At 36.7% G+C, this 13,241-nt stretch overlaps 1 protein-coding gene across 1 annotated transcript in view; it reads right to left on the reverse strand.

The window, feature by feature from the left end:
- The window catches only part of GMDS (GDP-mannose 4,6-dehydratase), an 844,904-nt gene that overhangs the window by 799,983 nt on the left and 31,680 nt on the right, over positions 1–13,241 (reverse strand). The gene's annotated exons all lie outside the window — the stretch shown is intronic.

Raw genomic sequence — 13,241 nt, forward strand, 5'->3', positions numbered from 1 at the left:
AAGAAGATTAAAAAAAGAATTTTCTAAACCTTCTAGAAATTGGATAAGTGGTCTTTAAAGAAAAGGACACAGTTAAATGAGATTAGGAAAATTTATTAAGAGGAAATCTATCACAGGATTTAACACAATTTAGCACAACATGACACTCAAGTACCAATTCGAGGTCTTGCTCGGTGTTGTCACCAGTGGTACAGCCACATGGAATGTATAGAAATACAACATCTGCTCTTAGCCATCAGAACCCCAACACATGTGTAAGACATGTGCCCTAACAACAGAGGTAGTATATTCTACTAAGCATAATTAATGAGAAAGACTATAGTCATCCACAATAAGGAAAAAAAAAACCCCTAATTACTAAGTCAATGCCAATTGATGGCAACTCTACATGTATGGAGTAAACCTTCTCCCTGGGGTTGTCAAGGCTGTGCTCTTTGAGAGACAGATGGCCAGGTCTTTATTCCAAGGCATCTCAGAGTCAGTCTGAACCACCAAATTTCCAGTTAATAGTCAAGAACTCAACCATTTGCACCACTCAGAAACTCCTAAAGAATAAGAAGATTCATATAAATGATTTTTCTACTTATTGAGGGTCTCCAATTTAAGTCTGGAGTCCTTGCTATAATAAATGAGCAATCTCCTCCTGTGTGATTTATAGCCTCACAAAAAACACTAGGGAGTCAGTTTTGAGTTGGTTCTAACTCAACGGCAATGAGAAAACTAATAGACTAGCGTAAAATATTTTAAACACTCTTTTGTTGTTCTCCCTCAGCCCCCAAACTGAAAAGGAACTAGAGTATTGGGTGAATGTATCAGCCCCATCAGGCAGTGCGGGCCATATTCTTCTCTCTCTGCCTCAATCCTTTCACCTACCATTCTTGTATACCATGTAGAGGATTAAACAGCATAGTGTTCATCATACTTAACAACATTTAGCTAGCTGCATAGTAAATGGTCAATAGAATCCAGCTATTATTAAACAAAACAGTAGTGGTCACAGTCTGTAAACTATCAAATATCTATTCTCTGCTTCTTATTTTCTACCAGCCACAAGTAGGTATATCGATTTGTGATGATGGCTAAGATTGTATGTCATATTTGGTCACAATTTTTTTAGCACAACTCCCACAGACTAGCCAATAGAGAAAATAAGGTTTGAAACCACCTTGAGCCTTCTCAAAAGACAGCATAGGGATTTGCTTCCAAAATGTCAAGGCCTTGAAAATCCTTCAGTAGGATGGTTCTAGTCTGCACACAGGGTCGGATGGGCTCCACAGCATAAACACTAAGAACCTCTGAGATTTCCTGTGCTGTGGGGTCAGAAGATAAACATTGGTAGAAATGAGTCTACAAAACTCCTGCAGAACTTTAAATTTCTTGAAAATATTCATTATATTTGAAGTGAAATTAGCCCAAACAAGTTGTCCATATGTAATCTTGTAGATAAACCAAAATGGGAATTAAAATTAAATACTCTTATAGGAAATATTTCATTAGCATACCTACAATATATTTTTCCCAATTTAATTACATAAAATATAACTAGATCCTTCAACAACTGGTAATAATTTAACATCCCTTCTGAATTATATTTAATACATAAATATAGTAGTGTTATGTAGATAATTTTGTTAAATAAAGTTTCATGGAAAGTCAGCCATTTCCATCCATTTACATGCTGTCCACAGCTGCTCTCTAATCTATAGTGGCAGTACTAAGTTTGACAAAGATTATTAAATATGGCCTGCAAAGCCCATTCCTTGCCCAACCCCAGTTGTGAAAGATTAATATTGTATGTCACAATTAGAATATTTAGAGAGTAGGCAGATAAACTAATCCTTATGTTCTGATGAACTTGGAAGAGAGCTTTCAACTCTGGTTCAATATACATCTTGCCTGACCACTTCTGGACATTGAGGACTCAGGAAAGTGGTTATTTGTGTGCAGGAGCTAAATAAATCTGGTCTCAAATATGTCACTTTTCCAGTTGTGTGACTTTTAACAAATTCTCTTTCTCTGTCCTTCAATTACTCTGTTAAAGGTAGTTAATAAAAATAACATCGCAGAGTGAATGAGAGCATGAAATGAGATAATTTAGCATTTAGTAAAATACTTGGAATGGGTAAATGCTCAATGAGTGTTTCCATTCATTTATTGTTGTACATTTTCCTCCCTGTCCCCCCCTCCCCTCCAGTTTACTTTTTTCTTTTGGAAAAAAGTTCTTCCATTGTTATACAGTCATTTCCAAACCCCTCCCCCATGCCCCTGCTGGTCCACTTTACAATGTAACTCTTATTCTGGACTCTTGTCATGCCAGTAATACCTAATCATATTTCCTTTTATACAGTCTTCTCCCTCATCTGTTTCAATGCCGTGTACATTATTTATCCACTCTTTCTCAGTCTCCCCCCAACCCCTATGTCAGTCCTCTTTTATAACAGTGGCATTACAAAGTATTTGTCTTTTTGTGTCTGAGATATTTCACTCAGCATAATGTCCTCCATGGTCACCCATTTTGTATACTTCATTAGTTGTTTGTTTTTCAGTGCTGCATAATATTCCATTGTGTGAATTAACCACACCTCTAACCATTCGCTTGTTGATGGATACTTAGGTTGTTTCCAACTCTTTGCTATTATGAACAAAGCAGCAATAGACATGAGTGTGCATATATCTGCTTGGGTGGCAGTTATGGTTTCTTTAGGGCATATTTCCAGTAGTGGAATTGCTGGGTCAAATGGTACTTCTATTTTCAACTTTTTGAGAAAGCACCTTACTGCCTTCCCTAGTGGTTGCACCATTTTATGCTCCCACAAACAGTGAATTAAGGGTTCCAGTTCTCTGCAACCTCACCAACATTTGTTGATTGCTGCTCTGTTAAACTTTGATATTGATACTCAGGTAAGATGATATCGCATTGTTTTTATGCAAAGATTTTAATGTTTTAGTACTTATTTGTTTTTAATTTAAAAAATATATTACATTTCTCTGTAATTCAATTGATTAACAAGTCCACTAGGTGTGATATCTTAGTGATGTGGTCATGAAAATTATACTACCTCAGTGATGAACTTTTTTAATTTTTTTTTATTTTTTACTACTTGAATACAAAGTTGGTATACATTGTCCTTCATACTGGATCTTTCCCATTTACTTTGTTCATCTCTCCCTCTATGCATTAAATTGTGTGACTATGATTACTCCCCTGCCCATCCTCACCCCTCTGCTCTTACCCCCTCCTGCTTATATCCTCATACATGTTATCTTTTTATTTCTAATGGTCTTATATAGTATTTGTCCTTACGGGACTGTTAGCATAATACTCTCTAGTACCTCTCAAATTAAGTAGTAATTTTCAAAATCATTGCTCCTGCATGCTGCATAGCATTCTACTGTGTGAACGTACCACAATTTCTCAATCCATTCGATTGTGGTTGGACATCTGGGCTGTTTCCTTGTTCTTGCAATGGTGAATAACACTGCTGTGAACATTGGTGTATAAATCCCTGTTTGCATCTCAATTCTAATTTTCTCAAGGTATATTCCAAGTAGTAGAATAGCTGGATCATATGGAACTTCTATGTTGAGCTTTCTCAGGTAACATCAAACTGCCTTCCAGAATGGTTGTACCATTTTACAATGCCAACAACAGTGCCACATCCTTTCCAACAGTTATTTCTTGCTGTCCTGTTAAACTTTGCCACTGCTACTGGCACGAGGTGGTTTATTATTGTGATTTTGATTTTCATCATTTTATTGCCATGATTTTGAGCATTTCCTCATATGTCTATTGGCCATCCAAATATCTTCCTCTGTGAAAAGTTTTTTCATGTCTTCTGCCCATTTTGTAATTGTGTTATCAGTCTTTTTCTTGTGGAAGCTCTGTAAGATTCTGTAAACTTTTGGTACGAGACCCTTGTCTGAAACAGGGTCTCAGACACTTGGGGATCGTTTTTTTGTTTGATTTTTTTTCCGGTCGGTAGGTTTTCTTTCCACTCTATTGGAAAATGTTTTTGATGCACACAGGGATTTAATCTTTTGAAGGTCCCTTTTATCAATTTTATTCTCTCTGGGTTGTGTATTTCTGGCTATATTTGTCAGCCTTCTTATATCATAAGCTAGGTCTTCTAAGCTTGGTCCTGCTTTGTCTCTCTGACCTTTATTGTTTGATGCTTTACCCCTAGGTCTTTGTTCCACCTTGAGTTGATTTGTGTGTATGGTAAGTGTGCATCTGGCTTCAGCTTTCTACAGGTAGTCATCCAGTTTTCTCAGCACCATTTGTGGAAGATGTTGTTGTTTGCCCAGTGGACAGGTTTTGTTTCCTTGTCAAATATTAGTTATCATAGATGGATAAATTTCTAGATTCTCAATTTGATGCCATTGGTAGCAAGTACTTCCAATACAATATTGAATAGAAATATCAGATATTAACTTTGAAAACATCTAGTTCCATTATAATATAACAACTCCTGAATTAACTCTTTAACTGGCTGTAGTGCTATTTTTGTTTCTTAAAGTTATTTTTCTATATGTTCGTCCTTGGAGATAAGGATTCTGAAGCTTCATCTGACATACCTTGTACATGTTGCAAGGTGAGACCAGTCCTTGGAGAGGGACGTCATACTTGGGAAGGTGGAGAGGAAGACCTTCGATGAGATGGATTGATTCAAACATTGGAGTAATAGGAATAGGTGTGTCAGAGACAATAAAATTGGCAAGGGATAGAGCAAGGTTTAGGGCTGTTGTGCATAGGGTTGCTATGAGTTACAGGTAACTCAATGACACATAACAACAAGAAGCAAGCATTTGAACATGTTAACAATTTTGAATCATCTAAGTTTAGATAAAACATGGATCCAATGCAAGCATTTGCAGCATTACCATTTTGAAAGATTTGGGTTGATAAACAAGAAATGAAAATTCAAGACACAAACTTTCAAGAGCATTATAACAATATTTAAATAAAAATAAAGACTATAGAACATTCCTTATACACTTAAATGTCCTTATACACTATTGCTGCTATGTATCATCAAGCTGGAAGTGACTCATAGCTAAACCTCTAGTGGGTTTTCCAGGCTGGGTTTTGAAGGGGTCATGATATTGTAGTTGATGTTACATGGATCTTAGCTGAAAGCAGGGAATACCAGAAGAATGTCTATCTGTGTTTCAGTAATTATGCAAAGGCATTTGACTGTGTGGATCATAACAAACCGTGGCTGACTCTGAGAAGAATGGGAATTCCATAACACTTGATGGTGCTAATGTGAAACCAATATTTGGACCAGGAGGCAGTCGTCAGAACAGAGCAGGGAAACATGCATGGCTGGGAAAGGTGTACGCCAGGGATGTGTCCGATCTCCATACCTTTTCAACCTGTATGCAGAACAGATTATCTGAGAGGCTGGGCTCTATGAGGAGAAGTGTGACATCAGGATTGGTGGGAGATCTATCAACAATTTGTGTTATGAAGATGACAAAACCCTGATTGCTGAAACTGGGGAGGACCTAAAATGCTTGCTGCAGAGGGTCAAGAACTGCAGTGTTCAATATGGACTGAGGCTCAATGTCAAGAAGACAAAGATTCTTCTCACCACTGGACCAATTGGCAGAATCAGGATGGACAGTGAAGAGATTGAGATTGTTAACAACTTTAGCCTGCTTGGCTCCACAGTCAACACTCTCGGCACCAACAGCCAAGAAATTAAAAGACGTATTATGATGGGAAAGTCTGCTCTTAGGGACCTTCCCAAAGTTCTGAAGAGCAATGGTGTCTCTCTGGAGACTCAGGTGTGTCTGTTACAATCCCTTGTTGTGCATCAGAGAGTTGGACTATGACTAAGGAGGATAGAAGGCGAATTGAGGCCTTTGAGCTGTGGTGCCAGAGAAGAGTATTGAATGTAGCATGGACTGCTAGGAAAACAAACAGATTCATGCTGGAGAGGGTTAAACTGGGCAGCTCCTTGGAGGGAAGGATTCTGGGGCTTCCTCTGACATACTTTGGACATGTTGTAAGGAGGGACCAGTCCTTGGAGAGGGACATCATGCTTATGAGAGTGGAGGGATGGCGAAAGAGGTGAAGACCCTCTATGAGGTGGATTGATTCAATGATTTGGGTAATCGGATGGGTGTGTCAGAGGCAGTGTGACTGGTACAGGATAGAGCAGGGTTTAGGACTGTTGTACATAGGGTCACTATGAGTCACAAGTGACTCAAAGGCACATAACAACAACAATATAAATAATCCAGAAGGAGATACTCTATCTTTCTTCCATGAAGTAGCTGATGGTTTTGAACCTATCCCCCCTTGGGTTGACAGTGCAACTCCTCACTATCAAACCATCAGAGTTTCAACTTATACACTTAAGCAACATATATCTTCTGAAAACAGTATAGACTAAACTTATGTGAGGCAAGAAAATAAAACCTACCAAAACTGCTATAAACACACAATTGCTAAAGAAAATAGCCTTGTAGCCTTTGTAAATCCTGTTTACTCACTATCTTTCAGTTTATAATCTTTTTCAAGGATGACTAAAGTTAAAGTAACATTCTGAACAAAATCAACAAACAGATGGATAGAGAAGCTGTGGTATATTCAAACAATGGAATACTACATGGCATTGAAAAACAAGAAACTCATGAAATATTATTCAAAATGGGTGACCCTGGAAGACATTATGCTGAGTGAACTATCTCAGTTCTAAAAGGACAAATACTGCATGGTGCCACTGTTGTAAAACAGGACTGACATCGGAGTTGGGGGGAGGCTGAGAAAGATGGGATAAATAATGTATACTACATTGAAACAGATGAGGAAGAAAACTGTTTAAAAGGGATATGTGATTAGGTATTATTGTCATAATAAGAGTCCAGAACAAAGGCTGCATAGTGCAGTGGACCTGGGGGTAGGAATTGTAAAACAACGAAAGAATTTTTCCTTTATTTTTCAAAGAGAAGAGTGTTGGAGGGGGGATGGGCAGGGAGAAAAGTGCAACAATTAATGAATGGAAATCCAAAGTCTCTGTAAATTTTCATTATAATTAATAATAATATAAAAATACATTTTCATTTAATTTGTCGATTAAAAAACACCACTGTGGGAGAATTCATGTAAGTACATAGCCTTATGTGTGAAATTAATTTGGCTCTGAGTTCAATAACTATGGAGTCTCACTGACAAGTATATGGGGAATCATATATTAACAGAATAACTTAATATATCGTCCTTAATAACAGGTTTAAACTATATCACTAATACTGTCTTGTATCAATGTGTAAATAAAGTAGAATAAAAATTAAGATCTTTGGGATTGGTGAAATGCTTCTTAATGAGTGCATCATATACTACTTAAGTATCTAAATCACATAATTAATTCAATCTGTAATTAAATTAGATTTATAATTTATATCATGATTTCATGAATAATACTTTAAATTTTTAAATTGTAAATTTAAATTTAAATTTTAAATACTTTAAAATTTTATAAAAATAGTATTAGCCCATCTAACTATGAATCATAGTACACTGGATGGCACAAAACAACAATAAACTTTGTAATTCCTAGATTACAAACTATTTTGACTGTGTTAATAAAAACCATGATCTCCACTTGCTCAAGCTGGTATGAAACAGATTCTATATTAACTATAAAAAAATGTGTGTGCTCCAGAAGATTCAAACATTTCTAAAATCAAAGGAAGTAGGTATGTGCATACCCAAGTCTACATGTCCATGTTCATGAGCACACATTTATGTTACACACATAATTCTGTAAGAAAAATATTCCAAATTTAGTCAAAATGCGGAGTATAAATTCTCACACAATTCAATCTTTTAAGGGAAAAGTACATCTTCAAAAGAGAATGATGTTATCATTCTATGCACATCATTTTCACACTATGATTAGCACAAACACCTATCATATACCACACTAAGACTATTTTAACTCTGGCTATTCTCATCTCACCTTTGCAGGAGTCTTTACCTGGCATGATCACTACCCTCCACCTGGCCTGATAATTCTTACACTCTTGAAGAAAAGTGAGTGAAACTCCCATTTCCTTCTATTTATTGTTGTTGTTTTTAATTTTTTTAAATTTTTTATTATGTTCGCTTTTGCAATGATCTTTTTGGGTTTTTTTTTTATTTTTTAACTTTTTAAAATTTTTTTTATACTGGTATATTTACAAAGTTCGTATACACTGTTTTTCACACTAGATCTTTCCCATTTCTTTCACCCACCCCTCCCCCTACCCATCAAATTCTGTGACCCTCTTAGTAACTTACTTGTCCCCTGCCCATACCCGTCTGCTTCCACCCTCCCCCCTTGGATCCTCATACTGGTTCTATGATAATGGTCTTTGTCCTTAAGTTCACTTAGCATATCAAGTCCCTCCCAAGTTAGGTAGTAATTTACAAAATCATTGCTCTTGTGCATCATGTGAATATACCATCATTTCTCAATCCATTTGATTGTGGTTGAACAATTGGGTTGTTTCCATGTTCTTGCGATGGTGAATAACACTGCTATGAACATTCATATACAAGTCTTCGTTTGTGCCTTAGTTCTCATTCTCTCCGACTATATTTCAAGTAGTGGAATAGCTAGGTCACATGGAATTTTTTAAATTTTATTATTATTTGTGTGCGTGTGTATCGTCAAACGGGATATGATTGGTAAAGGAGGAGATTTTCCCTCCTTCTCCAGCATAGCATCTGGTGGATTCGAACCGTGCACCTTGGTGATTGCAGTGCAGCTTCTTGCCACTAGGCCACCAGAGTTCACCTCACATGAAATTTTCTATGTTCATCTTTTTGAGAAAGCACCAAACTGCTTCCCACAGTGGTTGTACCAATTTACAATCCCACCAATGCTATATAGTTCCTATATCTCCACATCCTCTCCAACATTTATTACTTGCTATCCTGTTAAATTTTGTCACTGCTACTAGAGTGAGATGGTGTCTCATTGTGGTGGGGATTTTTTGTTTGTATTTTATTTTATTATTTTATTTTATACTAGTTCTCTTATAAAGTTCACATACATTGTTTTCTTCTCAGGAATAGTAGGGTTTAGAGCGGACCTCCACATCCCACACCGTGCCCTCTAAGACATAGGTAGGCAGCTCAGCAGGAGGAGAAGACAGAGATAATGGGATGCCAGTTTCTCTAAGTCGCTTTCCACAGTAATCTGCTTAAAGTCTTCTAAACCTCTCTCTTGATCTCCTTCCTCTTGGACTCCTGCCCTCCCTGCTCCTTCTGCCAAACACCACAATCCTCTACTACAAGAAGTCTCCTTCTTTATCTCTTCTCTCTACAGACTGTATTTCTTGTGCCCTCAATCTCCACTACATCAAGTTATTATATGTATGTTATCTTACTTTATATTTGTAATATATTTGCATATAGTAGATGATACTTTCATAACTGAGATTTACTGCTTGATTTCAAAAAAAGTTATATATCATTTCACTTACTTTCTTTTGAATTAAAAATGTTACTGGCATAAAGCATTAAAAACATCTCTCAATCCTGTTTTAAATACTAAATATGAAAGAATAAATATTAAAATTTGACAACCAGCTTATAAGATGATAATACATTTGTGAGGATAAAACATGCAAAGATCTTAGCACACAGGATCTAGTACATATTGGCACTCAATAGTGTTAGCTTAGTTATTATTCCTTCTAGTATGCAATATAAGTAAAATTAATTTCTATGTTAATAATCAAAATTCTATGGCATTGTAATACAAATAAAGAAAGCTTTGCTACTCTTACATATATTATTATGATGCCATTCTTTTCAATTGTGGAATAAAAATTAAATGCTTTATAAACAACTTAGTAGAGTATATAAAATTATAATTATATTAATGTTTATCCTTCTCAAGGAATAAATCCTTCAATATGTTTAAACACTTGTGATTTTTGAGTCTTTTATTTATTTTGATGTGTGTATCTTATTAAATGTTGTCCGATTATAAGGGGAGAGAATTAAAAATTGCAAGTTCAACCCTGGAACTTGCACTTTCTGGATTACACCAGGTTAACTCTGCTCTCTTTTTCTGTAAGTATTTTAGTAGCCATACTTCTCCCATCAATCTCACTCCTCTGTTGATTTGAGAACAAGCTGTTTTCATCCTTTTTAATTTCTAACCTAGCAATCTTTTCCTTTGTAAAATGCTATCACAGTTTACTTACTAGAAAGATGATCAGGCCCAGGTATGTCACTGAATGCCAATTTAATTAATAAATAAATAAATGGTAGATGGATGGATGGATGGATGGATGGATGGATGGATGGATGGAAAATAAATAAATAAATAAATTTTAAAAAGCAAGCTTCAAAACTTGCCATCTGTGCAACAATGAATGAATGAAAACCTAAAATCTCTGTAAATGTTCATTAAAACTAATAAAATTTAATGATAATTAAAAAAAAAAACTTGCCATCCCTATCTATATACTTAGCCTGCAACAGATCAGTGGCAAACATCTTGGGTATCACACTGGTCGACAGGCCATGCTTCTGTGCACAGATCTAAACATTTTCTCTCTGGTTTCAATGGAATGAACTTTGCTCATTTTTCTTCAAAGACGATAAACTATGTAAGTGGCTGTACTCTCCTTTTTACATGCTAGTTGCAATAAAGCTTAAAGACAAAAGTGAGGCTCTCGCCTGGAAAAGGATGCACAAAGTGTTGTACTCTACACATGCCTTATCTACTCTTTGCTGCACTTTAGAATTCCTGGCCTCATTGCCAATACAACTGGCCCAGTCACTTGACTTTGATTGTGTTTTATCTTGTTATGCTCATCAGGCTCCTCTGAATACAATATTACATTAGTTAAAAGTGTTATCTACAATGTTATTTGAAAAATAATTTCTGTCCAAACTTGGAAATGCACAAAATTAGCAGTATAATTAATAATAAATTAGAAATTAATATTCTTATCATAACTAGTGGTGGTGTTGGTTGTTGCTGAGCTGGTGCCCATTCATGTCAATACCATGTCCAAGAAAACTAAATGCTACCAGCCATGTACTGCATTCACAGCTCGCCGCACAAGTCACTGTTGAAGCCACTGTGTATTCTGAGAGTTTGTCGACCAAGAAAGCTCATCTTATAGCACCGTATCAGGCAATGTTCTGTTGTGATCCATAGAGCTTCTTCTGGTCCATTTTCAGAAGCAGATTGCCAGGCCTTTCTTTTTTGTCTGTCTGTCTGGGAGCACTAGTAACTGAGATATGGGTGTCATAACTTCCAGCATCACATCAGCACACAAGCTACCACAGAATGACAAAATTACAGACACATGACAGTCTCATTATAGTAGTCCTAAATAAAAATGGAAACAAAACTGGGAGGGGGAATTACTTTCATAATGTACTACTTAACACAGAGGATAAAGAGATAGCATTTCATAGCCACTACCAACATAGCACCAGGAAACACTGGGACTGCCCTAGAAGAGAGTAGTGGATTCCAAAGACATGAAGACAAGTAAAGGAAAAGGCTTTCTTAAGACAAAACCATATAGTAGTTCTGCCAAGATTATTCTCCAAAATACACTGAGTAGCTTGTGTCTACAATGCTGATTTGCAGGAAGTGGCTAACCTGCTAAGTTTATTAGTATTGCCTCTATCCTGGAATCATGGCATGAGAGTGGTGAAGGTCTCAGAAGATCATAGACCAGCTTTCCTGAGAGTCAAGTGCTCTGGGAGTCAGTTCTGGAGTTCTCAGGCTTACTCTGCTTCTCTGACCACAGACTTGACTTACTCTGTGCAGAATTCTCCCCAGGTGATTATACTCACTTTCTCCTGTACATAATGATTCATCCATTTCAAAAGGCTCTCAAACTTCTGCTTTCCTGTCAGTGCCTCCCATTCACACTGCTTTTCTCAAAACGTAAGACCATATTTCCCACTCTCTCATGCATTTATCTGTTACCATGTTCTGTCTATCCAGTGACTATCCATCCACCACCAGGTGCTTCAGCAAAGGTGAAGACATCAGAGGCCTGAGGTAACATTAATCTCCAAAAGGAGGCAGGCAGGTAAAGAGTACTCCCAGCAAGAAAGTGATACTATATAGTAGACACAACCGTAGCATAAATATTACCCCAGCCAGTTAGGAACACTAAGAGGAATGCTTTATTGAACAATCATAAGAGACTGAATAATTCAATCCCAGGAAGTCACTGGGTACCCACAGGGGACTGGAAATAATCTGGGAGGAAATAAAAATATGGTCTCCCATGGAAAGACTTTTCACAGAGGAAGACATTCGGATGTCCAACAGACAGATGAAGAAATGCTCAAAAATCACTGGCAATAAGAGAGATGTAAACCAAAACTACAAAGAGATACCATCTCACCCCAGTAGAGTTGCAAAGTTTAGCAAGCAATAAATGTTGGGAAGGATGTAGATAGGTGGGAACTCACATACACTGTTGGTGGGATTGTAAAATGGTACAACATTCCTAGCTATTCCACTACTATGAATATAAATCAAGGAAATTATAACTGAGACAGAAATGGCTATTTGTACACCAATGTTCATACCAGTGTTATTCACCATAAAAAGCATATGGTAACAGCCCAAATGTCCAACCACAACCAAGGGAGAGAGAAATTGTGGTGCATTTACAAAACGGAATACTATGCAACACTCAGGAACAGCGATTTCAAAAACTATTACATAACTTGGGAGAGACTGGAGAGCATAATGCTGAGTGAATTAACTCAGTCTCATAAGGACAAATAGGATCATTATTGTAAAAATAGAAAATTAGTAAAATATGCATGAGGACCCACGGAGGAAAGGGGTGGAGGCAAAGGGGTAAGGATGGTAAGGGCAAAATTACAGTGTTGCACAAGTAGGTGTATGGAGGGAGGGGGTAAAGAAAGGGGAAAGATCCAACAGGGACCTGAAAAGACAGGATAATGGTGAGCGTAGTCCAACAGTGATTAACTTTATAAAACATAATGAATATGAATGATATTAGAAAATAAAATGTGAATGAAGAATAGTGTGGAACACAATGTATATGAACTTTGTAAGCAAACCAATATATGATAAAAATTTTTTAAAAATTATGATCTCTAATTTAAGGGATATTGTAGCTGATGTTGCATGGATCTTAGCTGAAAGCAGGGAATACCAGAAGAATGTCTATCTGTGTTTCATTGATTATGCAAAGGCGTTTGACTGTGTGGATCATAATAAATT

This window comes from Elephantulus edwardii, unplaced genomic scaffold (genome assembly GCF_000299155.1).
Source record: "Elephantulus edwardii isolate Elephantulus edwardi_28Jun2011 unplaced genomic scaffold, EleEdw1.0 scaffold00071, whole genome shotgun sequence".
Classification (NCBI taxonomy): domain Eukaryota; kingdom Metazoa; phylum Chordata; class Mammalia; order Macroscelidea; family Macroscelididae; genus Elephantulus; species Elephantulus edwardii.